The 27,797-nt window shown below is 44.6% G+C and overlaps 1 protein-coding gene across 2 annotated transcripts in view; it reads right to left on the bottom strand.

Moving 5' to 3' along the window:
* Ntn1 (netrin 1) overlaps positions 1-27,797 on the bottom strand; it is a 189,892-nt gene that overhangs the window by 114,787 nt on the left and 47,308 nt on the right. The gene's annotated exons all lie outside the window — the stretch shown is intronic.

Here is a 27,797-nt window from a genome sequence, read left to right as displayed (position 1 = left end):
TAACCAGCAACACCCCAGATTCAATAAGCCTCCTGGGATGCTAATTAACTGAGAATAAATAATAAGGGACAACTGTGATGGATGCAGGTCACATGAGCAGGCGACATAAACCTCTTCTCAGGAATGGCAGTGGGAAGAGCTGCTTATGCACAAACTTGATAACCTATTTATCCTCAGAGCAGGTAAATTAAGAGCAGAATTAGAAAAGAAGAACAAAAGGTTATATTTAGATGGATGTTCATTTGTGACTATTTTTATTATAGCAAAAGACTGAAAAGACCTGGGCACATGGAGGACTGTTTAGATAAATTATGCTACATGTCATACTAAGGAAGCACTAAGTAAAGAAAAGTGAATAGTGTGCTTCCATTTGTGTAAAAATAAAAAGTACAAAGCTATATAATTCCTATCTATTCTGACATATGCACCTAACATATCTGGAAGGATACAAAATATCGCCTTTTCCAGGATGAACAAGCCTTTGGCATGGGAAAGAGACTTACATTTTATGACAGCATTTGGATTTTTGCTTTCACATTTTCACTTCTGAAGTGTTTGAAATGTTTTCCACGTCTGTGAATTATGGCTTCAATTAACACAATGGTTTAAAAAAAGAAAAAGTGGGAGAAGGATAACTTTTGGAAGCAAAAATAATTGATAACAGACAGCTTGGGAGCAAGTGAAGAGATACAAAGAAGTTTCAGTAAGTCAATAATGCAAATGAGACAGAATGAGGGTTAGGAAAAAAATAGAAGTTTGGGAACCACAAGTCAAACAGATATGTAAATCCGTTGGTTTCTAACCATATGACTGCATGCCAGAATTAAGTTATGTATTAATAATGGCTCAGAGCCAGGCACCAGTGGCTCACACCTATAATCCTAGCTATTCATGAGGCAGAGATCAGGAGAATCGCAGTTTTAAGCCAGCCCAGACAAATAGTTCATGAGACCCTATCTCAAAAAAACTCTTACTAAAAAGGGCAGGTTGAGTGCCTCAAGGTGTAGCCCAAAGTTCAAGCCCCAGTACCAGACAAAAAGAAAGAATGCCTCACAAACATCAAAATAAAATTAGACTGCATTTAACATTCTCTATGCAGAAAATTTTAAACATTAGGGATATTCCCATTAAAGTCAGAAGTAAGACAAGGGTGCCTAGTATCATCCTTACTATTTAAAATTGTTCCTAGTATCATTCCTACTATTTAAAATTAAAAGATGTAGCCAATGCAAGAAGATAAGAAAAGACAATGAACAGCAGAAATGTTAGAAAGGAAGAGACAAATTATCATTACTGAAGATGCCATTAGGGTCTACTTGTGAAACTCAGGAAGACAGCCCTCAGTTCAGTATGCAAGTCAGTTACTAAATAAATACACAAAAAGCAATTTCCTTCCTGTATACCACTCACAAAATTTAGAAAATATACTGGAAAATGATACCATTCCCCTTGATTGCAAACAACTCAAAATGTCCATGTACCCAACTTGAGAAGCATACAGGGACCAACTCAAGAAAACCATGTGGAGACTGAAGTTCCAGATGAGAAGACTGAATAGTATAAATAGTCCAGTTCCTTTAACATTCTTCTGTAAACTTAATGCAATTTTCAATCAGAATCACAGAAGTTATTTTTTAAGTTAACCAAATCATCCTAAAGTTCATTTGGAAACAAAATGCAAGAGAACAGCCAAGAAATTTTGTAAGCATGGTATTCATGCCCTAAAATAATTAAAATATTAAAACATCGTGGTACTGGCAAAAGAACAAAGATTCATATCATTGGACAGAAAGAACTCCAGAAACAGACCCAAGAATATATGAGAATTAACGTATGAGAAGTGGGGCATTTTGAACCAGTCCAGAGAGGGCAGATAAGGTTGGGAAAATGTCAGGTTGGATTTTTTTACCTTACAGTAGACTTCAGATCATTTTAGGAATGGAATTAAGACGTAAGTATGAAAAATGAAGTATGGAAGAGCTATCATAAAATGTAGATGCATATCTTAACATCATAGAGAATCAAGTATGCTAAGAACGACACCACAGGCAGACGTTTAAACAAATAGAAAAGATTCAGTATAAAAACAAAATACACTTTTATATCAACAAGCACAAGAAGCAAAACACAGAGGCAAAAGACAAACTGGTCTGCAGATTAATTTCTATCCTCAAAAGGCTAAAAATTCTCACAAATGATTAACAAAATATTAGTTCCTCAATGGAAAAAATACACAAAAGTCATGGGTAAGTGATTCCCAAAAGAAGGAACACAAATAGCTAACAGACATTTAAAAAGCACAGGCTCATACCTATAATCCTAGCTACATGGGAGGCTGAGATCCAAAGGATCACAGTTCAAGGTCAGCCCCGGCAGTAAGTTCATGAGACCCCATCTTATCAGAAAAAACTTGGTGTAATGGCATGGACCTGTCATTCCAGATATTACAGGAAGCCGAAAATAGGAGAACGGTGGTCCAGGCTGGCCTAGGCAAAAAGAAGTGAGACCCCTATCTCCACAATAACCAGAGCAAAGAGGGCTGGAGATGTGGTTGAAGTGGTAAAGCACCTGCTTTGCAAGCGCAAAGCCCTGAGTTCAAACCTCAGTCCCACACACACACAAAAAAGTTATAATCCCAGCACTTGGGCGCCATGGGCAGGAGGACTGTGAGTTGGAGGCCAATCTGGGCTACATAATGAGGCCAGGTCTCAAAAAAACATCTTTGTTTTTTTACAAAATAATATGTTTAACTATAAAATCCTGCCAGGTGCTGGTGGCTCACACCTGTAATCCTAGCTACTCATGAGGAAGAGATCAAGAGGACTGGGGTTCAAAGCCAGCCCTGGGCAAATAGGTCACAAGACCCTATCTCCAAAAAAAAACCATCACAAAAACAGGTGGTGGAGTGGCTCAAACAGTAAAAGCGCCTGCCTACAAGTGTGAGGCCCTGAGTTCTAAGCTCAGTACTGAAAAATAAATAAATATAAAAATCCTGCTTTTAGAACCCACACAAACATATATGTATTAAAAGGTAAAACAGATACAGGGGTGAGTATGCTATATTCAAAATGCTTAGGAGTAGAAGATTTCAAAATGTTTACGTACATATAATGAGGTGTCACAGAAAAATCTAAACTCAAAACTGATTTGTGTTTCACATACACCTTATCCAACACAGGAAGTAATTTCATGTAATGTTTTTAGTGCACCTGCTTTTTGACTTCTGTCATCTGAAGTCAGATGCAGAAGTTTGCACTCAGTGCATCATGTCAGCATTCAACAGTTGCAACTTTTGGAGTATTTCAGATTTTTGAATTAGGGATTTCCAACCTTTCTACCAAAATATAAACGAAATATACACCAAAATTTCCCTAAATAATGGAATGAGTGATTTTTTTTCTTTTAACTTACATTTTCTAAATGTTTTTTAAATAAGTACACTTCTGAAACAGAAACTATTTCTTAAAACTATTTCTTTGTATAGGAAAGCTTGAGTGTGTCTATGTACACAGCAGCATTACTTCTACAGCCAATGTCTGTAGGATCAATGAGTTGATAAACAAAATGTGGTATATCCATACAGTGGAATATCATTCAGCTTTAGAAAGAAAGGAAATTCTGACATATGCTCCAACATGGATGAACCATGAAGACATTCTGCCAAGTGAAAGAAGCCAGTCACAACAGAAAAATTCCACTTATATGAGGTACCTAGAGAAGTCAAACCCATAGAGAAGGAGACTGGAAAGGTATGTGCCAGGAGCTGGGGTGGATGGGGAGTTGTGGTTGAATCAGTACAAGAGCTTCAGTTTGGGAAAATGGAAAGCTCTGGAGGTGGTGGGGATGGATGCACATGTGAAAGTACTTAACACTACTAACTATACCCCTAAGAATGGAGAAGATGGTAAACTTTAGGTGTATTTTACCACAGTTAAAAATAATTTTTCAAGCTTGACACCTAAGTAGTTCAGTCTTACAGGTCTGGGGGAGGAGCTTCAGGTCTTGGAAGTTACTTGCAAGGAACAGTTCACGCTCTGATGATGCCAAATAAACATGGTGTTACTGTAGAAAGTGAGATGCAACCAATGCTCCAGGACTGTCATCTGGCATGGCATCTCCTCTGCCTGGCATCCAGTGCCATTTTCAGGCTGGCTCTTTTTCAACCCATCTCCCTTTGGTCAGTTTCACATATCCTAGGCTCTCCACCCCACAGGCCGAGGCACAGGGCTCCCATGGAAGAAAAAGCAAGGAGCAGAGGAGCTGCCGGCTCCCAGCTACCCTTCTCCCAGCCTGCAACAACCTCGAGGTGGGTAGCCCCAGCCCCCCACAAACTGTGGCTGAGCCTCCTCTCCAGGCTCCACCATCTTCCCTGACCCCTTCTCTTGGCTCCCAGTCCAGAGCAGCATTTGACTTTCTAATTCTCCCCTCCTCACAACAAAAAGCAAAATGTTCTCCAGCACTTGGCCTGGTTTCTGTACCCAAGCAGAGAGAGGGCCAACGAAGGCAGGCAACAAGAAGCCAGCATAGCAAGGTCTCCTGAGCAGCTGCTTCGGGTAGGACAAGCCTTTACCAACTCCTTTCTGCTCCTGAAAAACACAGATTACATGACTTTCTAGCTCAGTGTTTCACAGTGAGTCCTTAAACGCTTTGCAAGGTGAGACAGTTTAAGTTTGGCAGTCTGGTTCCTACCAGAAGATATTAGTGTTGGAAGCTGTGAGGGGATGGGTGTACACATGGTCTCTGTCTGTCCTGCAATCTCAGCATTCCCATCGTCCTCAATGTCCATCTCCCCAAACAGCCTTCAGAAGACAGGCAGTTCGTGGGCTTTGGGGCTTCTGGAAAGGAGTAGTATCTGTTTTGCTTACTGTGGACACTACTGAGCTATAAATGCTAAACAAAAACCCTGCTTGGCCACTCAATTAAGTCTCCTCAGAAGCTTACAGGAGGTTGGCAACAGGGCAAGGTGGTAAAAGAGAGAAGAAACCCCTGCCTGGAAAAAGAGAGCCCAGCCAAGAGACTGCGGCTAGGAATACAAAGCCTGTCTCCAATATTGTGGGGTTTGGGGTGAGTAGAAGAAGAGGGTCACAGAGTGGCCGAAAGTGCACTTCAAGTAGCCTCTGCAGGCAGGGGAGACAGGATCAGTTCTCAGATGGGACAATTAACACTTACATTCCATGATGGGTATGGTGGTACAAACCTGTAATCCCAGCTACTCAGGAGTGGACATTCAAAGGATCACAGTTCAAGCACAACCCAGGCAAAAAAATTAGCAAGACCCTCATCTCAACCAGTACACTGGGCATGGTGGTATATACCTGCAATCCCAACTATGCAGGAGGCATAAGTAGGTGAACTTATGCCTCAAGACCTATCCAAAAAATAACTAAAGAAAAAAGGGCTGGGGGCATGTCTCAAGTGGTAGAGCATCTGTTTAACAAGTGCAAGACCTTGAATTCAAGCCCCATTACTGCCAGAAACAAAAAACTTACGTTCAGCCCAGTAGCAAGAAACTCATCAGAGACAAGGAACCAGATACATCTGAGAACGTCTTCTGATCACACTTGCTGAGTGTGATCAGCAAGAAGTCAAGGTCACCCAGGATGCTGCTTTAATGGGTTTATCGAAGTATAAAGGGTAGAAACTGGAGAGTTTCCATGTGGGCTTCTCAGTCTGCTTTCTCAGCTCCCATCACAAGGAAAGTTCACACCCTGGGCTGGGGGCACACTCCACAGCAGTCACTCCCACTCTGATGGCGGCCACCCAAGGTCCACACATGGGGCTGGGAGAATTAATCAGTAAAACTGACCATTTAAATAGTTCACACACATCACACGTGCAGGGTGAACAGGTGCAAGGGTTTTGTGATGGCTGGCCATAAGGAACTGAAAGAGAGCTTGTTTCTCTGTACTTGGAATCATTCAAGCTCTTGATACTTTAAGGAAAGGAACAGATTTTCAACCCCGAGGTCCTCCACTCATGGAGCCAGCTCAGAAATGGTTATCGCCAAGCTGCCAGCCCGGTCTTTCTGAAAACCCAAAACCTGCAAAGAAGATAATTGAAGCAGAAAAATCCTCCATCTGCGACATCTGAATGTGTTCCAGGCTTCCGGGTCTGTCCTGAGGTCTCAGTCTTCAAATGCACAACCCACCCAGACTGCACAGAGGTCAGACTTGGAGGCCATCCGCCCAACGGTCTGGGGGACCTATTTGGCTGCTGGGGTGTAGGAGCGCCAGGGAACCGCAGAGCAACTAAGCTGAAGACGTGGAAGGGCTACCTTTTAAAAAGGAGGGTGAGGCCCAAGGAGGAGAAGGAATGGGCCTAATGTTACCCAGTGAGCTGGTGCTATAGCCAGGCCCAGAACTCAAACCTCCTGACCCTGACTCATTAGAGAGGTCCCTCAACACCCTCAACAGGAGGACAATGGGAAGTTTCAAGTAGAGAAAATGGCCAGAAGGCCCTCAAAGATGGATGACCACCCAGGCACTTACAGAACCTCCTGAGCTGCTCCCCATTTCTCCTGCCTCCTGGCCTTCCCACCTATGGTTTGTTCACCACCAATACCAGCTTGGTGGAGCTGGAATTCTGGCCCACTCACTGCAGTATAGTAGTATGGTCCTCAGTGCTGGACAGGGCAGTCTTGCTCTCCAAGAAACACACTGCAGCAGTAGGGGAGGCAGACAGCAGGAGGGGAGGCAGACAGCAGCAGGGAGCCTGGGACAAAGCAGCTTCACTTGGCCTCCTGGTAGAGCTGGGGCTTCCATATCAGCTCCTGAGCAGAGTACAAAGCACCCAGCGCAGGACACCCAAGGAGCCATCTCTGTGGTCCTGGGGCCTCAGGCCAGATTCGCGGTCTTTAGAGGAATGACTCAGATGCACTGCACTAGCCCTGGATCTGACCACAAGCCCAGGTTTAGGGTCAAGTGGCCACAGCCAGGAGCACTCAGGGGAAAATTCAGATCTCAACCCTCTGATTTGTGTTCTCCTAGATCACAATCTTCAAACAGGACTGACTCAGAAAACACAAGTCTGGCTTAATGTGAAAGCTATTTGCAATGGCCCCCAAAGGCCCATGTCCTGAAGGATTGGTCCCCAGCCTGTGATGCAGTGGAAGGCAGTGAAACCTAATGGAAGGAAGTCATGTCATTGAAGCATGCCCTCAAATGGGAGATTGGGCCTCTGGTCCCTTCCTTTCTCTCTTTGCTTGCTGAGATGAACAGACCTCCTTCTACCACATGCTCCCCACCATGATATAAGGTGCTGCCACAAGCCCAAAACAACAGGGCCAACCAACCAGGGACTGAAACCTCTGAAATTATAAGCTAAAATAGTGACTACCTCAGGTATTTTGGTACAGTAACAGAAAGCTGATTATTTTAGAAAGCTGTCAGGCAAATCAGGTCAGGCCCAGAGTCAAAAACAAAGGAAGGGGCAGCTGTCCTAAGAAAAAAGAGTGTGAACTCTGGCTCCCCAGTATGATTTTATCCTCTGAGTGTTTGTGGAAATTAATACATGGAGGGAACTCTAAGGATGGTATTCTTCTGTGTCAACCCCGGGATTCCACTATGTGAAAGGGAATTGATGCTTCAACTGCTACAACTGCTGTCTCCCTGCCTCAATCTCTCCATCATCAGCTCCACTGCCTACTGAGCAATGGGGGTTACCCCTTCTACAGCACAAATCAGTCACAGCCCCTCCCTATGACAGCTTTTCAATGTCTTCTTTCTGTAGTCATGAAGATGAATCTAAATGCTGGACAAAGCCCACCAGGCTTGCAGGATCAGATTCTGCCTCACGACCATCTTCACATCAGCCACACGGAACCTCTTCAGGTCCTCAACTGCCCTCTGCTTCTGTCATCTGAGCTGTTCCTGCTTCTCCTCTCCCAAGAATGCTCCCAACCTCTGGCTAACCCAGTCCACCTAGCTAACTCCCATCCGTCCTTCCAGTGTGGTGTGTAAAATAGGTTCTGAAGCAGACGACCTGGGCTTGAATCATGGGTCTGACACTCAGACACTTCCAGTTTAACCCCAGCCAAGTTGCCTAACCTTACGAGCTTTGTTCTCCTCACTTCTAAAATGAGGATAAGTTGCCTTCATAGGAGCCAATGCACACAGTTTGTGCAGTGCCAGGCATACAGAAGGTGCTCAGTGAATGTTGGCTTGGTGATGACAGTGATGCTGATGGTGGTAATAGTGATGATTACAATGGTGCTAATAATAATGGTGAAGATGACAACTGACAGGGGTGGTGACAGTTATGGTGATGGTGAAGAAGATGAAATTTTGATAACAATTATGACTTGATGATGATGTCATTCCTTCAGGAAGCCTTCCTTGGTCTTCCCTGATCCCATGGCTGACACAGATACACCTACCTCCAGCTTCCTTAGTACCTGCTCCAACTCTTCCAGTGGCACCTGTCACCCTATACTGTAATTGCTGGAATGAATCCTCCTCTACAGTGATTCCTTTGAGGACAGAATGCCTCTGGTGGTCTCCATTGTATTTCTATCACTTAGCATGAACAAAAACATGAAGAAATACAGCCTTGTATTACTTAACAATAGAGGGATACATTTTCAGAAATGCACCATTATCCAGTTTCATCATTGTGTAACATCAAAGTATACCTACACACCCTAAGATGGCCATGAAGTCCCTGGGAAATAGAATAATAACCTGGGACCATTGTGATATACGTGGTCCTTTGTTGAACAAAACACTGTCATGCTATGCTAGTTGAATGATTTTGATGTTTGTGAGTTTTAATTCATGGCTTGACAACTTATCCTCCTACACCTACTTCCACTTGCTACTATTAAAAACAAACTCTCATAAAAAGAACAAAGCAAACAGTGGTTTTGAAAATGAGTAACAAATGGGATGCTACCTGGTTTTTATTAAGTGGCTTTAATAAATTATCGGTCAAGGAAGGAATGAATCTCACTTAGACTTCAGTGATCCCTGCAAGAGACCTCTACTTCCTGCAAGGAGCACTGACTTGGAAATCCCACACGCACCAACAGTAAGAAGCAGGGAAATGGTTAGAAAGAGACTGTTCTCCCACATGTTCTTCCATCTCCCCCTAGGACACAAACTCCTAGGGCTGAGACCTCAGTTGGTTTGCTCACTGCTCAGTGAACACACTAAACATGCCTAGCACATCTAAGTACTCAACACTGATTTGCTGACTGGCTGAATGACAATAGTCATAAGGGCAGCTATCGTTGGAGTGTCCATCTCTGTGTGAGTTCTGTGCAAAGCCCTTTTCCAAGGGCTGCTAAAGTCGGCACCTAATTATTTCCATTTTTAAGATGAAAGCACAGAGGCTTGAGGGGCAGGGTGTAGCTGGAGGGAATCCTTGGACCTTGTTCTGTAGAGATGGAATCAAAGCTCTATGACAGAGAAGCTACCTGTCCCCAGTACCCATTTCCCTCTTCCTTTTAGTTACTGGGGGAATATGGGACCCAGGTAGAGACCACACTTCCCAGAGTACCTTGTGGCTAGGTGTGGCCATGTGATAAAGTTTGAGGTGATGAAATACAAATGGAAATGACACACATGGTACTTCCTCATGGCTTTCTTAAAGGAAATAGCTCTCCCACTTCCTGTCTTGCTCTCTTCTGATGAGCTTCAATGAAAGCAGGTTACTGAAGGTTCAGTTTCCACCACAAAGAAGAGGACCACACCCAGATGATAGGAGAACACGACAGACCTGGACAGGCATGGTGACTCATGCCTGTAATCTTTACTATTCAAGAGGCAGAGATCAGAAGGATCGTGGTTCGAAGCCAGCTTGAGGCAAGACCCTATCTCAAAAAAACCCAATACAAAACAGAGCCAGCAGAGTGGCTTAAGTGGTAGAGCACCTGCCTAACAAGCGCAAAGCCCTGAGCTCAAACCCCAGTACTACCAAAAATAAGCAAAGATAGAAGGCCGGGGCCTGTCCTGGATGACACAATGGAACAGAGCAGCCTCCTACCCCGGCTTACCTCCTACCTCCCTGCCAGTGAGTGAGAGAAATGAGCATGCACCCTCTTTAGGTGGTGTGTTCTGAGGTCTCCTGGGTCAAGTAATTAAGCCTGCAGCTGACCAGGAGGTCCTTGCCTGAGGCACACAACTCCTGCCTTGTCTTGTTTCCATAGCATCCTGCTGGGAGGCTGTGAAGCTGCAGGTTCCACTCCTGTTGGCCTGAGCATCAGAAGGAAGTGCCGGAAGCTGCAAAGAAGAAAACCAAAGCTAGAAAGGCCCAAAGGAAAGGCTGCAGAATGAGCTGCAGAATGTCCAGGCCTCCTTGGAGCATGGCAGAATGTTGGAGTCAATGCTCTGGTTTGACTTCCCGGACAGAAATCTCCTGTGACACACCATTCCATATCTCCTCTCCTAAGGGCAACCCTGTGACAGTATCTTGTGAAAACAACACTCTGGTGGCTGTTTCTACACTGGAATGATGACAGTTTGGGGTTTGGGTTTCCCTCCCACAAAATGACTACACAAAACAGCCTTGTTTTTGTATTTCTCTTTTCAAATCATCCTGTGCCCTTATGAACATTCTCTCACTATTCCCAGCATGTTTGTGGAGGTTACAAGCATATTTATCTCCTTCATTTCTATACCTTATCCTCTTAGAAATGCATTTATTGCTAGTGTAAAGCCCTGAGTTCAAACCCCAGTATCAGCCCCCCCAAAAAAATGTATTTGGTGAGTATTCTGTTTAAAGGAATTGTAACATAAAAGGGATCATCACCCTCACTGCAGATGCATTTAAACCTGGATTCTAAGTCCCTTCCCCAGCTCAGTGGTCTTTTAAGCCACCCTGCACTTACAGGGCCCAGAAGCAAATGCAATACTCCAAGCATATCTATCTCCCCAAGGAAGTAAGTGTGCTCATCTCTGGGGCAAGTAACAAAACTCAACTTAAAATGCCTTAGGAAAATTGTATGAGTTTGGACCATACAATTGTAACTGGACAGTCCAGGGGTAGAGCTAGTTTTATTCTGGAATTTCATAAAGAACTTGGTTTCTTTGTAATAGCAACAGTACCTTAGGCTGAGTGTCCCTCATGGTGACAAAATAGATGCTGTAGTTCCAGGCTTTATATCCATACACAAGTGCAAGACAGAGCTGGCTTTCAGAATTCCCCATCCCATCCCCCGAAGACCTAAGGACCTTATTTTACAAACGCCTTTCAACTAGTGTTCCCCTCATGCCTTATGAGACCAAACTGGATCACACATCCATTCCAAACCAGTTGCTGTTGCCAGAGACAACAGAATCATCTTGATTGGATTCAGACAATTCCACCAAGGCCAGTGATAGGACTCTGAGGACAAGGGCTAGAACAGGTAAAGGGAGATGATCAGGGTCCCCTATAATGTCCTGTCTCTCAACAGCAGACAGGGAGGAAGGCAAAGACTGCTTCCTTTGGCAGCCACATCTCGTGGTTGATCACAAAAATCTTCCCTCACTACAACCCTTAGGACTCTCTGGTAACTAAACATCTGTTCCACTGAAATGGAGCAATTCCATTTTCAACATACATAAGTACTTCAGATTTAACCTCCAATTTTTAATCTGAGTAGGCTGGTTTTTATCATTTTAGACAATCAAGATCATCTTGAAAATTGACTGTGATCCAAAAAAAAAAAACTGTTATGACCAATCTCTACTCAACACACCAAGTAAAAGACACTTCCCAGGTTTGCTGTGCTGCCCACTGACCAGCATCCACACAGGCCACATGCTACTACTCACAGCTACGAGGCACTCTTGCCAAGCCTGAGCACGGCTGCTCTCTCCAGATAGTGATGTGTGTTCCCAGCCCATTTAAACAGTGTAAAAAGTGCTGTTGACCATGAAAACTCAACTGGAGAGACTCAACAAAATCCAGTCTCTATAGCCACCAAAGAAATGCCGTCAAATGAGGTGCACAGGAGGTATCTGGAAAAGACTTGGGGGGAACTACAAAAACAAACACATATGATCCTAAACTCAGATAATTTCATGAGTTTCTCTGAAGAATAGCTTCACTTCAATGAAACAGACTGGAGATGATGCATTGAGGGCAAGGTTTATGCAAGACAGATAACATAGAGCACAGCCACCAGACCCAAGCTAAAAGAAAAACGTTGGCCCCCTCATCAAAAGCTTGGCAAACGGTTGTGCATTTCCAGGTTTGAAGTTACAACTGAATATTAAAATATTTATCTGACTTATTTGATTATCCAGCCGACTGCCTTCAACTGTGGGACATTAAAGAGCTTCCCCTATGGCTAGCCCACCCAGCTTCCTGCCATTCATAACTTTACCGGCCTGTCATCAATTGTCCCCTCAAAGGAGTAAAAATGTTGAGCAAGGCAGGCCTGAGACTAGACCTCTCTGTACCAACAGGTGTTTTTCCTTGTTGACATGTCCTCTGGTTTGAGTATCCCCCAAAGTTCATGTGTTGGAAACTCAATCTCCAAATTCATGTTATGGGTATTTGGAGGTGGGGCCTCTGAAAGGTAATTAGTATTGGATGAGGTCATGAAAGTAGAGACTCCGCAATGGCATTAGTGGCTTCATAAGAAGAGGAAGAGTCCAAGCTAGCATACTTGCTCTGTCTCATCATGGGATCCCCTTCTCCCTGTTATGATGCAACAAAAAAGCCCTTCACCAGAAGACAAGCAGATGCAGGCATAGCTCCTAAGACTCCCCACCTCCAGAACTGGAGGTGAAATAAACTCCTATCTTCTATAAATCACTTGGTCTTGGATATTTTGTTATAGTAACAGAATGCATGTTGTAATAGAAAGGTGATGGTTTATGACACCAAGTGTGGATCTATAGGGCAGGTAGGTCTGGCGGTATGCAGGATGACAGGTGAGAAAACTAGTTGAGAGAATAGATAATAAGGTCTCCATGTGAGCAGAGCTTGGATGCTGGCAATTTAAGTGGAAAGAACAGGTGCAAATGAGACATCACAAAGGGATAACAACAGATTAGATGATTGGTGGAGAAATCAAAGACCAAGATGCGGATCCTCAGTGGCTCTTGTGGGTATAAAGAGACAAGGCCATAAAGGAAGTTGTATTTGGTTAATAAGATGAGATTTCAGAGGTCTTAAGTTAGAGATAACAATACTTGATGTTCCCACGGATAAGTGCCCGGAATCATCTACCTCTTAAGGTGAACCGAATCTCTGAGACCAGCACTACAGAGGGCTTAGTGGAAGACAGGACTCACCTCAGCATGCACCCATGTCAGGAGCTATAAAAGGAAGGAAACAGACAAGGCTTGAGCAGAGGATGGGGAGAGAACACAGTCATGAAGCCACAGATGGAAAGAATGTCACAGGGGAAGAAAGGTCCACATAGTCAAATGCTTCAGGGAGGTCAATCGTGGCACTGGGTTTAGCTGTCAAAGTCACTGAGTACTTCAGCTAAAAAGTTTCAATGATGTGCTGTGGGGAAATCAGGACTGGGAAGGTGGCTGCCTGGGAGACCACTTCTTCAGGGACCATATAAAGCTAGAAGGGGTACTAGAAGAGAAGGGTTTTCAAGAAAAAATAAACACCACTTACCACCAAAGCCATCAAATCAGTGGGCAGTGAGGTTACTTTTTTAAGGAAACAAAGAAAAAGCTCAAAGTTCAAATAAGCCACCAAAAGCATCCCTAAGATGTTCAATTTCTTTCCAACTGGATATACCTCAGACGTCCTAAATCAGTTTCTATGTACCCCAAAGTAAAACCAGCCTGAAAGTGAACCTACCTCTGTCACTTGAACAAACCATGTGACTTCCCCAGAACAATAGCTCAAGACTTTTTGTTTGCAAGGGTAACTGATATCTCCCAATAGCCACAACAGGGTACCACAAAGCAGATGCTCTGTGGATTGGTATATTTGGGGAATTCTCTAAGCCACAATTTCCTCATTTGAAAAAGGTGGGAGTCTGGTTCAGGATCCCTAAGGTCCCTCTTGGATCAGGATGATTTTTATCCCAGTCACCTCAGCCTCTGCTACATGTGCTCAGGCCTGGGCCCCAGGCAAGAACAGGAAGCAGCCATTCCCCAGGTTCCAGGGACCAAGGCAAGGATGACAGTGATTGCAGAATGGATGCTCTAGCTGGGTCCACATACCAACTCAGCTCCTGCTCCTTGTCTGTGACCAAAAGTAGCACCTCTCTGAAGGTCCCATAAGGTTTCTCTCCCTTCCCAAGAGTTCCCTCCCCTGGGCTACATTTTATTCTAATGATAACAATTCCCGGTGGTGGTGGCCTTGTCGGGATCAAAGAGTAGGCCTCACTCTGCCTTCCCAACAACCAAGGAATGAGCGGATGTGGAATGCTCTGGCTTGTTAAAAAGTCAGCCGTGCCATGCCATGGCCAAGCCTAGTTGCTATGTAGAACAATGCCTCTGAGAGGCAGTGTAGCACACTGGCCAGGGGCACGAACTTTACGCAATGAGCTGAGGCCCACTGAGTTTTCACAGCACTTTCTGAGGTGGTATGGGGGCGAATTATCCCTATTTCCCAGGCAAGGACACAAGAGTTGTTCAAAGTGCTAAAATGAGCTGATGGCATGGCCCAGATCAGCAGTCAAGTCTTTTGACTCTCAGTCCACTCACTGCCCCACCTGCCCTATCCTGTTGCTTCTGGATGCCCTCCCTCTCACCTCTGGATTTATCTGAACTCCTGTTCTCCTGGGTCTGCTCCTCAAACAATACACAACTTCAAACTTTTCCCTCTTTCTGGCCAAAATCTACATCATTGCTTCCACTTCTTTTCTTTTCTTTTCTTTCTTTTGAATCTTTCCATTTCCATTTGGAGAGTTAGGATTAATTAGTTGGCCACATTTTGGAGACACTGTATCTACAGATACTATAGTTCTTTGTTAATTCCAAGATTTCCCAAACAGGAAAGAACATGAGAACATGGCAAGTTGATGTTCATCCAACTGACCAACCACTACTTGTTGCAGAATAGAGCAGGGTGTATTTCCAGGAAAGAGAGGGAGAAGTGGCTGTGTGGCCAAAGCTTCAGCTCCAAAAACACAATCCTTCTCCCCTGACTTCTGTGCACTGAGCGAAGTGTGACTTACACTTGTAATACCAAACAGGAAGTCAAGATACTCCAAATAAATCACCACAATTCAGGAAAATGATGATGGGTCTACACTGGATTTCCCTGGACCAAGTGCAAGGGAGCAGCCCTCACATCATAGAACCAGGACATAGGACATTGAGTTCTTGCTTAGGGACACCTCACCCTCAGTGGTGGCAGGTGGCTAAGTCACATAGGAAGTAAAAGTAATTAAGTGATTAATCACTTAATCACCCATCATAGGATACAGTGTGTAGTTCTATGTATTTTTGTTGGACTCTTAATTGCTAGATATGCTGAAGGTGAGAAACTGTAAGCTAGTGTAGAATAGAGAACCTAGGACTAGGGTGGTAGAGCACCTGCCTAGCAAGCTCAAGGTCCTGAGTTCAAACCCCAGTTAAATAAATAAATAAAATTAAATATGGCATCTATAAGGAATGTATCTGGGTATTGCCATCCCTCTGTGTTGAAAAAAATTCCCAGTGGTGGTCAATGTATATATACAGGTTACAGTGGACAGAAGATTCTGCAGGCTCCATCCACCTGGGTTGATTCCACTGCACTGGTATATGAAACCTCCCTGACAAGAATGAAGGTGGTGGCTGTCCTGAGGGTTAAAGGTCACAGTCAGCTCATGTGCCTTCCACAGGGTTAGGATCTCAAATCAACTCCCACAAGTGTAGCTAGCTAAGGGACTCTGGAGAATCACTTCCTTCAATCAGTTTTTTTAAAAGTCTATCAAAGGGACCAAGGTTTGGTGGCCTCACCTCAAAGGCCATCTCAGAGTTGAGGGATGGCCCACCCATGGAGCCTTATAATATAGATGCTGATCAGTTTCCAAAGTGTTTTTTAATAAGTACAACAACTTGGTACAGGGCTTGCCTAGCAAGCACAAGACCTTGAGTTCAAACTCCAGTACTGCCAAAATAAAAAATAAAGTACAACAACTAACTTGGACCTAAGCCACTCTGCTGTTTTTTACTCTAGCTACTTAAGTTCCATGCAGGGCTCTGTCTTCTAAGACAGTTTGCCAACCACTCCCCAGTTCTAACACAGTTTTCACCCCCTAAGAAATCATGTTTTTCCCTCACCTCTGCCCTGCCTCTTTCTTGCAGGGCTGGAACGAGCACAAGGCCATACCTCCAGGTGGCAGCAGACAGAAACTGGCCATGGACAGTCCTAGCCTGAGGCCACAGGGCAGAAGTTCTCAAGGCCCTCTCCTCCATAGGAGGCAATGACAATGAACTAGAAGATGCTGATAGGCCTTTCCTTTCCTTCCTATCACCTACCTAAGTCAACTTATCCTAACACCAACCAGATAGGACTCACAGAACCGCATTTTATAGATAAAAAAACTGAGATACAGAAGGAGCAGGTAACTTGACTAAGACTATACCATTTCCAAGTGACAGGGCTGGGATTTGAACTGAAGTGACCTGGCTCCTGAGTTCACACTCTTAACTATTATGCCACACTGTCTCTCAAGGAGAACCTGTGTTATAGAAACCAAGTAGGCCTGACCACAGCATGGTGAGGCTGACTTTTTAACAAGCAGAACATTCCACATCCACATTCACACATTCCTGAGTAAGCCCCTTGGTTGTTGGGAAAGCAAGGTGAGGACTGATCATTGATTCTAACCACAACCCAAAGCATTTCCGAGACTTGTTTTGGGGATCTGCCCTCGGGGACTTCTGAATATTCCAGATGGTGGCAGCTCCATGGCCCCTGGATGTGAAGAGGACTTTTACATCCAGCCCCAACACTTGGGTGTCAAATCTGGAGAACAGGCTCAGGGATCAGGCTTGGGTGATGGTTGTTTTTGGATAAAATGAACTGTGGCTGTAAAGCAACAAGACAGGCTTCCCTCGGGGACTGGTAAAATGGCTCTCCAGACCAGTGGAAGAAGTGTTTCGACTTCCAAGGTGGCTACTAATGTGGATAGGACACTCATCTGGATCTATCCATTTGGGTCTATTTGGTGAAAAACAAAAAAGTCGGCTCCATCCTTCATAGTCACACCTCTGAAGCCAACAAGTCATGAACTTGGAGTTGTTTTTCCAATGGTGGAGATGAATTTCCACTGATGTGCACACTCACTCACCCGCTCAATGGCTCTGCCTCCCTAGGAATGACACACATTTTCGAGAAGGCTGGCCAGGTGAGGAGTTCAGCCCAAGGCCAAGTGTAGAGAGACGCTCAGTGACCCTTCATGAGAATGAGTCAGAGCGCCAAGCTCCAAGTACAGTGAGCTGGCTGCATCCCATTCCTAATCTCTCAGAAAAATGCACTCGCTGAACTTCATATAGAAAGCCACCCCACCAGTGTCAAATCTCCTTCCTGCACAGGTTCACTTTTCATGGTCCCACTACCTTCTCTCAAATGTTCCCTCTGATGCCTAACTGGTGCCTAGTGGCTCTCAGAACCAGCAGATCAATTCTCTGGAGTCTTCACTTACAGGTCCACTGAGTTCTGAGCCTCCTGAACTGGTCACTAACCCCGACAGGCTCAGGGTACTGAGAAAATGGCAACAAGAACCATGCATCTTTCCAGCCCTGTTTCCCAGTGGCTTCTCTCCTTCCTGTTTCCCTTGCAAAACCTTTGGAAAAATGGTGGGAAATAGCCCATGAAAACACTCAAACAGGGGATGTTGTTCCCATTGTACCAAGGAGAACTGAGAACTCCTACATGCTGACTGTGTTGAAGACAAAGTCAAGTTCACAGCCAGCACTTTCCCAACCAGGCACTACCCAAGCCTGACCACTATTCCGAACTGTGTCCCTGAAAGGCACAACAACCTGGACCAATAGGTGCAATACCCAGAATCTCTCCAAGAAATGGCCCTGTGGAAGAATATATGTTCGGTCCTGGGGAATTTTAAGCAAAGGCCAGGTGTTCTTTGTTGGGGTTGCCCTGGGTGGGAAGTTCAATACTGGATGATTGGCAGGATTCTCTCAACCCCTAAACGTAATGAGTTTGGGAAAATCCGATGCAAGGAAAGATGCAACCTCCCCTACACTCCATCCCTATCTACCACTGAAATTAGTGCCTTATCTAAAAGGCTGAGACTTCTATTCCAGGCTATTCTGGTAGGAAAGTCATACTCAGAACTTCCAGAGCAGGAGGTGAAGGAGAACTCTCTCAGGGACTTGCTTAAAGAGTTCAATTTCTTCCCTGATGACTCATTTTCAGGTTCCTATCTCTGAACCACTTTGCATCCACCTTCACCTGCCCTCCCCCCTGCTGATTCTCACCCCCCACCCCAAGTCTCTGCACTCAGGAGACAGGTGTCTGGGGCACAGGTAGGCTTCAAGACCTCCCAGCCACTGTTGGCAAATCCTGGCCCCTGAGCACAGCTGTCCTGGCTCACCGGGCTCCACTGTGGAGAGCGCAGCACAGCTGCCAGCCTGCTTTCAATATCCGCTCGTCCCTAGCTGGCCTACCAACCAGACAGTCCCCTCCCAAGCCCCTTTCCCTTTGAAGAAAAGCGATTTAATTTCATGAGACTTTGGGGTAATCATGTTATGATCTTCAACATTAACCAGAACCAACTCCCTGCTACAGGAGGGTGGGGAAGGAAAGGGGAAGGAAAAAGTAAACAGTCCCATTTGGGATTGCCAGAAAAGGGAGGAAAAAGAAAATCACAGCAGCTGCTCTGCTGGTTCCCCTGATGAGGACAGGCTTCTGCCAGCTACGAGGCCTCTGTGCCAAGGCTTCTGGAAACAAGGAAGTTGGGCTTGGCAGGGCCTTCATTTTCTACAGGTTAATCAGCTCCATTCTGGGAGAGAAAGGTTGGTTTTCACTTTTTAGCCTAACTTCTCTGCTCTCTTATTCCCACTCCATCCCCACCTCCTACTCACCATCATGCACCACCACCATCCCACCTTAAGGTACCTACACCACCCTCCTCTGCCAATGTTTAGCTCTCCTCTCCAAGGCCAGGATGCAGAGCTGTTCTGAGCAGCAGGTCAAGTGGTCTCTTGATTTTCCTGACAAGCTCTGCCTTCACATCCCTGCCCATTTTTCAAAGCTTCTGGGACAACAAAATTAAACTCAGTGAGAAGGCCAAGTTGAGAGAAAGCAAGAGTAAGTTGTGGGGTGGTTGAGAGGCTTAGAAAAAGAAAAAGAGAATAATTCAGGACCAAAATCCCAGAATGGTGCATCTAAGGGTTAGCTGGAGCCCGGGAGGAATTCTCATGAACAATGGTCCTTCTTGGCAGACAGTCCAAGGGTGTGGTGCACATTTGAAAAAACAGCAAATAACCCAGGCTCCAGGGCCACCAGGGTGGGGGCTGGTGAGAAGCTGGAAAGTTAGGGTGAGAGACTTCATGGGGACCCCAGGAAATGATGGGTCACCTGGGGAAGGTGCTGCCCTTAGGGCTCCAGTCCCAGAAGCATCTTGTCAGACGTCAGCTGTGTAAAGCTGTTTCCAACCCCACTTCCCTCCTGTCTGCTTCTTTGGCCTGCCTGTCTGCTCTAACCTCTGGAAGGACTTCAGCTTCCCTGGCCCCTCTGCAAGGATGCTGATCCCTTAACATGTGCTGGGAGCTGTGACATGTGGTTACCACCATACCATATAAGGCAACTTCTATCTCTTGGTCAGACCCCAGCATCCATTCAAATTTCAAGCTGGATCTCAGAGTGTTTTAGGAAGTCTGCAATTAAACAGACCCTGGCATGACTTTGGAGACATGTATATGTGTACAGCTTTAATCCCTTTCTAGGGTATAAGGGAAACAATGCAAGTATAGTTGATACTATGTAACATTGCTTCTCATTCCCCAGTGAAGACTGCAGGCTGAAGGGCTTGGGGTGGGATCTCTCACTACCCAGACAAGCAGGTGGGCAAACTGGTTACCTGCTGCTGTAACAACCTACCCCAGGGACCAGTATGAGTTGATTCCTTAGGCCTCTATGAGGATGACAATCTAGGACTTATAAATATAATCCATTTTAATGCACAGGTTCTCTTTGCAAACACGTTTTTGTGGGCTTTTAAAAAATTTTAATTTAAGATAAAGGTCAAACAGTATTGAACAGGCAGATTACAGAGTCTAATTACCCAGAATGTAAAGAAATATCATTATATTAGAAAAGTGATCAAAATAGGCTTAGAGCAAGCCTTAGACCATGTCAGCAGCTTAATACGGTGGTTCCAGAGGTTGCGTTCAGATACCTAAGAAATTCATCTATCGCACATTATCAATGATCAGTCCATCCATGTCACACTGAAAATAGATTTGTGTCCCCAGAGACCTCAAGCAGGCTCTGTCACACAACTGGTGGAGGTCAGAGGGAATTGGGTTCTGCAGCACCATGACCCTGGTCATTTCTGTGGGTATTCTCTCCACACAGAAAGTTCCTCTGGAAGTGAGGACTGTGGGGACTGGGGAGAGGACCACAGAAAGGCTCCGGTGGTGGGTGGTTATCCTGGATAGGAATAATTCCAAACAGAGCATCTAGCCCGAGAAGTGTTGGGAAAATCAAATTGGGATCCAGCCCCACAAAATGATGGTGTGGCAACATGAAGCACGTGACACACTTGCAAAGCATGTGCTCTACCACTACAGCCAAGCCTCCAGTCCATTTTGCTCTGGCTATTTTGGAGATGGGGGTCTCACAAACTATTTGCCTGAGGTTGGACTCCAACCATGATCCTCCTGATCTCAGCCTTCCAAGTAGCTGGGATGATAAGCATGAGCCACTAGTGCCTCTAAGCACATTTCTCTTAAAGGTAAGATCCATGGACTGGGGATTTGGTTCAGTGGTGGAACACTTAGCTAGCCTGCGTGCAAGGCCTTAGGTTTGATCCTTAACTCTGCAAAAAAGTACTTTTTAAAAATGAGGTCCAAATCAGGAATGGCTAAGATCAGTGGTAACAGCAAGACTAGGAGGCAGAAGACAAAGGTTCTAATTTCCTCTTTCCACCACGATTAACTTTTCCAACGTTTCAGGTAGTAGGGCTTTAAAAACTTGGTTACTCTGTGTCTACTTCCTGTGTCTCTGGGACCTCTTCAAATAGTGAAGCAAGTTTAGACAGAAGTAAAAGAATTCCCTTTCTAGAAAGGGAAACAAGCACATAGGAAATCTTCTCCGGAAGACTCAGAGCTAACATTTACTGAATACTTGCTGTGGGCCAAAGACTGAGTCAAGCACTTGAATTAACTCATGTAATACCAATCTCAGGAAAGGCATAATAATATAATGATGACAATTACCCCCTAAATACATAGGAATAGACACTGAGTCACAGAGTAGCTCAGATACTTGCCGAGAGTCACAGGTAATAGTACTAGGGTTTGAACCCTGACAATGTGGCACAGAGTCAACCTCTTACCCCACTAGACTATACAGCCTCCTGAGAAGGGTACAGGACACCAGGTAACCTGGCCAAGAAAGTTCTTGTCTGTGTGCCTGGGAGGTAATTAGACTAATTTCCCCTTTCTTCCCCGGTGCTGCCTCCTTATGTCTGAGTTAGCCACCAAGCTCTTTGAGGGGAAAATGATTCGCAAATGGTTTGTTTGGCTTGTAGCATGACACATGATATGCTCACCAAGGGAGGCCAAGGTGGGACATATCAGAGCCACAAACAGGATATTAAGACTTCAAACATTTTGTTAATGTGGGGCCCACCTCACCAATCTTTTCCTTGGTAAGAACCTGGGAGCATGAGCAACACTTCTCAGAGTCTTCACATACTTACTTGAAGTTGCTCCTGCCTTTTGACTAAATTCTGTCACCAAATCCCGGTTAGGAACAAGAAGCTGGGTCCCTGAGATATAGACAAGCCAAAGACACCAAAGTGAAGAACAAGAGAAGCTTAAGAGAGCAGGTTCTGAGAAGTCTCAAAAGCCTCTTGAAAAGGAAATGACCTCGTTGGCTCCATTATTTTGTTTTTTAACACAGTGAAAGTGATTAATCCATAGTCAAACCAAAATAGCTTACACACAGAGGCTGCTGAGGGCTTCCTAATTACGAAATAGGAAAAGAAAAAAGCGTTCTTCTGCTTTGGAATAAAAAAAAAGCCAATAAAGTGGAAATTAAACTGGTCAGTAAAGAAGACCAAAAAGAAATGTCCCTGAAACTTAATTTCCACTCACTTTTTTTTTTAATTCCCATAACTATAAACTAGTTGAAGAGACCTTTCAAATGTTTTAATAGGAAAATTCCTGGGAGGGGAAGTGAGACCTTGGTGTCTAACAGATTCCAATTTAACAGTTGAGAAAAGTGTTTTAGCAGGACTCTGGCCCCAAGGGATTGTGAAACTCATCCCCAGGGACATTGGGAATGGAGAATCCACATACACTGGAAGAAGCCAGGCTGGGAAGCCACAGGCTACTTGCATGGAGAAGAAAATTCTGTCCAGAGTCCAGGGCACAGCCAAGAAGAGGGCAAAGGGTCAGTCTATCCTGCTGCCTTGTGGTTTGGAGGCTGGCCACTCGCCTGCTGGGTCTCAGATCCCCCTATGGAAATTTGAAGTGATACACTGTTCCCTCCCAAGAGTCTGAAATGAGACAAGGTCTATAAAAACAGAACATAATCTGACCCTCAGTCCACACCAAAGAAGTACATTCCTAACCTCATCAATTCCTTTTTAGCCTGGCCATTTATTCACTCATTCAGTCAATAAACACTTTCGAAGTGTCTCCAGTGAGCAGGACATCCTGAGAGGCACTCAGGCACTGTGCCTGGAGACACAACTTAAGCTCCACGAAGCTAGAAGCAACAGTGTGGATTCAGCACTTGCATGATGATCAATGACAACTTCTCTCTAAAGAAGAGAGAAGACAGAGTACAGGCTGGAGCTCAGCGAGTGGGAAGACCAGGAAGGTAGTGTGGCAGCAGCATAGGCAGGACAGAAGGAGGGGCAGGCTGGGACAGTGCAGTGAAGTCCCTTGAGGTATAAAGCAGAGGGTGCTGGTATCATGTGGAAATAGACCACCATTAAACCAGGGTGCTAATGGAATTGGGAGAACAGAGATGGGGCCTCTACAGCCATCCCAGAGGACAGTGATGGTGGCAGTTTGAGAGATGGCATGAAACAGACTGAGTAGGAGACATTGATCAGACTCAGGGATGGGAAAGAGGAATGAAGAATGACTCCTAGCAAGGTCCTGAGCAGCCCGAGGCGACCATTAGACACCCAAGTGGAGGTGAGATCTGAAGCCCAGATGAGAGGCCAGGACCAAGAGAAAAAACTGAGAGGCTTTGTTTAGCCTTATGTAAAGCCAAGAGTAGATGAGATGGCTACTGAGGGAACATGGAGAACAAAGAGAAGGAGTTCACCCTGGGGTGAACTTCAACCCATCAGGGTCAGACACAGCAGAAGCCAGGAGAAAAGGCTGCATAAGAAGGCAGACAGATGGAAGGATGGATAGACGGGCGAACAGGTGCACACATACAGACATGCAAGGGTTTATATGCAAACAGCTTTAACCAACTGCTATAGTCAGCAAAGTAAACAGGACTATTTATCAATATACTCATGTAGTTCCTACTGACTGATGTCTATATACCTAGAAAATAACGTAATCCTCTTTCCCAGTCCTCCAAGAAGAACAATAAATGAAAACTGCCCACTTGATGTTGACCAAGCAATATTCAAAGGAGGGGATTACATGAGGCACATGCTCTGTATTTTTTTCTTAATGATTAAAGAAACAAAGAAATCATTCTGGAAGACCCAGGATGAAAAGGAATCAAGATGGATTTTCTTCATTCCAGTAACATCCGGCTGTGACAGTGGCTCCTTCCTTCCTCAAGGAAGCACTGGCTTCAGGAGTCTTCACTCTTCACTCTTAGGAACTTACTTCCTTCATAACTGTGTGTGTGACCTTTGGAATACAGACTGAATTCTACCTTCATGCTTAGGCCTTGGAGAAACACCATTCTGTGCTCACTGTGGTACAAATACCACAAAGCTTTAAAATTCATCCCTAAGAGTACTTATAAAAGACTATAAAAGGGCTGCAGGCATGGCTCAAGCAGGAAGCCCTGAGTTCAAATCCCAGAACCAACCCCCAGGCCCTAAAAAGGACAATAAAAGATGGACAAAAAGGAGTATTTCCATCAAAAAAAAGAGGTGGAGTGGGGGGAAGGTACAGGTAGTCTTATGTCTAGTGCAAGATTTCTAAGTGGAAATGGGATAAGTAGCTCAAGAACATAAGCTTTCAGATTTTAGATAGGCATATAATAAATTCTAAAAACACCATAATCATATATATATATATGTATATATATATGCGTGAGTGTATGTGTCTATGTATACACGTACATATTCATTTACATGTATACATACACACATACATATATATATAAATTATTTTATTGCTTTCCATAAGGACAAGTTGGTGAATGCTATTAGATTTCAACTACGTGATTCCTATCTATCTACATGAACCGGGTGTCAGCTGGGCCATCACATGACACGTGAAATGCAACCCGGGAACATAATTTCATGTGCTATTTTTCTGAGCTTTCTCTTGAAAAGCTGGCTGACTTCTTGGGTAGCAGCAATTTACCTTTCACACTTCTGTAATAATCAAGGTGCTTGATTGCACTGAATAACATTCAGGCTGTCAGAGTATTTCAAGGCTGAAAATTAGCATTTCAAAACCATTTCAACCCAAGGGTAGGAGGGCTTCTCCCCTTAGCTGAGGGTTCTGCTGCACGCAAAGAAGCTATGTTTACAGGCACACCTGAGGAAGTCATATTTCTGCAGCAGAATACTGCACAGGGATTTCAAAATGTGCCAAAAAGGTTAAGAAACATTCCAGCTCAACATCATAGGACCTGAGATTTCCAGGAGCATTTTGTTCAGTGTCACTGGACTCATTAAACATCCTGGAGATCCCAACACAGTGGGTGCCACACAGAAGCCATGTTCTTCTAGATTGTTTCACCAGCCAGCCAGGAGGATAACCAGGCCATGACCTCCAATTTGGAATTGGGACTTCATGACAGAAAAGCCTGGGGTTATCAAGATACAATGGCCTTAAAGATTCTTTGTTAACAGTCTGAGCACTGGAGACTGAAAATCCACTGAGATACACCAAATTTGAGGAGTTACTACCCTCACAGTCACATCCCATGGCCCCCACATGCACCCTTTCATCAGGCTTGTCCCCCACTCAAAATCCTGGATCCCCAATGCTTCTTTAAGTGTTGTTCTCAGACCAGCAGCACTGGTATCCTTTCCTATTAGGCATGCGGATTCTGGGGCCCCAACCCAGACCTAGGAATCTCGAGAGAAAGCCCAGCAATCCGTGCCTCTTATGCATGTCAAAATGTGACAACAACCTGCCTAGACACATCCCACATGCCCCAGCCTGCCCACCATCTTGCCCACACCACTTCAGCTCAGTGTCCCACTAGAAGTCAAAGTTCTAGCCAGACTGTCTTGTGACTAGATAACCCTTGTAAAGTCTTTAACTGGTACTTAGAAACTGCTTTGCTAAAAAGCACTAACTCCTGACTTGGAACTGCAAATATCCAAAGAATAACAAAAGCAGGATTGAAGCTTGGCATCTCTGTCTCCATTTTGTATCTGGCTCCTTTGTTCTGAATCATTCGCTCTTGCAGTCACTCTGCAGCCTCTTTGAGTTTCAAGAGAGACAGAACTGATCAATAACATCTTTATAAAGGAGAGACTGAAACCATTTCCCAAGGATAGGAACAGCAGAGGCTGGGCAGAACCCACCACCTGCCAGGCAATCATGACTTTTGTATTGTAACAAGGCCCCTCCAGACCAGTCCTAAGATAATGAGCAACAGGACCACCTCTGACCAGAGACCACACCTGTGACCAGGACTGTTTAACAATTACGCATATTTTTCACCTGCGGCCTCAATTCTTCTATTTAACTGAAAGCTCTTGTCTGTCCCCTGAAGATGAGCTGAGTGCTCACTTTGTCTCTTCCTACACTATGCCTATATTGTGAAATAAACCTTTTTCTGCACTTCACCACTACCTGTCTCTTTATTTGTTGTGTTGGGGCAAGTGGACAGACCTGACATGTGGAACCCCAGAGAGTTGGGCCTTGGACTAGAACTCTGATATCAGGCCAGCTCCACCCTTCTCCTTTGGGTTGTCATCACTGATTCCACTGGCATGCCTAGAATCAGATCCCTTCCTTATCCCAGTCCTCTACTTTGAGGAAGGTCCTGGGACTCAGTCCTGCCCTACTCCTCCCAGTTCCTCTCTGGGAACTGTGGGTTCTGTGTTACACCACTCCAAAAGAATATGACAGGCTTTACCTACTGCAAAGCAAATAGCCTCAGGGGAGGCCCTTATGGCGCAGTCATTTTTCTCATTTATGTTTTAACTACATCTTTTACCTAAACCTTTGTGGTATGTTCCTTGCTATCCTTGAGTGGTAGCTGACTACTGACAAAACACATAAGCAGTCTGGGTCTTCTGCAAAAACCATTATGATTTCCTCAGCTGTCTGCTCTCCACATCCTGAGGCTCACGGCTGGTACCACTCACACAGCTGCTGCATCCACATTGGTTTCCTCCTTTGTGATATATGCTTTTATCCTTAAGTATCCTATCCTCATCAAAATGACTTCTGTTTTGATAATATGCACACACATTTGCACACATTCACAGTACGCAGTACATTCAACTTCTATATCCAACTTCAGATGTCATTCTTTTTTTTTTTTCCACAGCAGTGGAGTTTGAACTCAGGGCCTCATGAGTTCAAAGGCACTCCACCAGCCCTTTTTTTGTGATGGGCTTTTTTTGAGATGGGGGTCTCGCAAACTATTTGCGTGGGGCTGGCTTTGAATCATGATCCTCCTGATCTCTGCCTCCTCAGTAGCTAGGATTGCAGGCATGAGTCACAGGCACCCAGCCAGATGTCAATCTTGCTACCCTGACACACTCCTCTTCAGCCCCCAGGTTCACAGACTCCCTCACTCCACTGCATGTAGCCTTGGGGGTTAGACTTGCCCTCAGGTCTTCCCATGTGCATAAGTCTTTTTTTTTATAATTAATGTAAAATTTAAAGAACATAAAACTATGAAAACATACAATACTACCATTACCTCTGTCCAAAACATGTTCTTCAATGCCCACTACTCATTAAGTGCTCACTCCCCATGTTCTCTACCTTGAGACCCTAGCACTAGCTATCTGCTTTGGCTGTTCTGGACATTTCACACACATTTGATCTTTTGTGTCTGGCTTCTTTTGCTTAGCATAATATATTTGTGATTCATACGTGTTGTAGCAATGTATCAACATATCGTTTCTTTTATGGCTGTATGATATTTTGTTGGTGGATATACCACCATTTATTTCTTGATAGACATTTGGGTTGTTGCCACCTTTTAGCTACTATGAATGATAGTGCTATAAACATTCTTGGACAAATATTTGTTTTGCATACCGGTTTTCAATTCTTTTTTTTTTTTTATTGTCTACCATGGGCCAACTATCTTATGCAGCCTCTAATCCTCACAAATCCAGAAAGGCAAAAGTAATTATCCTCATTTTATGGATAAGGAAAGTGAGGCTTTTAACACACAATTCTAACTCTTAAGTCCTGGCTATCTGGGACCATCTTCACAAGGACAGCCTGCTCTCACAGTCACAGCTCATGAGAGCAGAACACAGATTTCCATACATATTTCCATACACTGCATTAGCAACAGTGCCATAATAACGTTCATACAGATGACCTGAGTCTTTAAGAAAAAGCTGGATGTTCTGT

This window comes from Castor canadensis, chromosome 11 (assembly GCF_047511655.1).
Source record: "Castor canadensis chromosome 11, mCasCan1.hap1v2, whole genome shotgun sequence".
NCBI classification, from domain to species: domain Eukaryota; kingdom Metazoa; phylum Chordata; class Mammalia; order Rodentia; family Castoridae; genus Castor; species Castor canadensis.
Note: the sequence above shows the minus strand (reverse complement) of the source record. Positions and strands in the feature narration are given on the sequence as shown.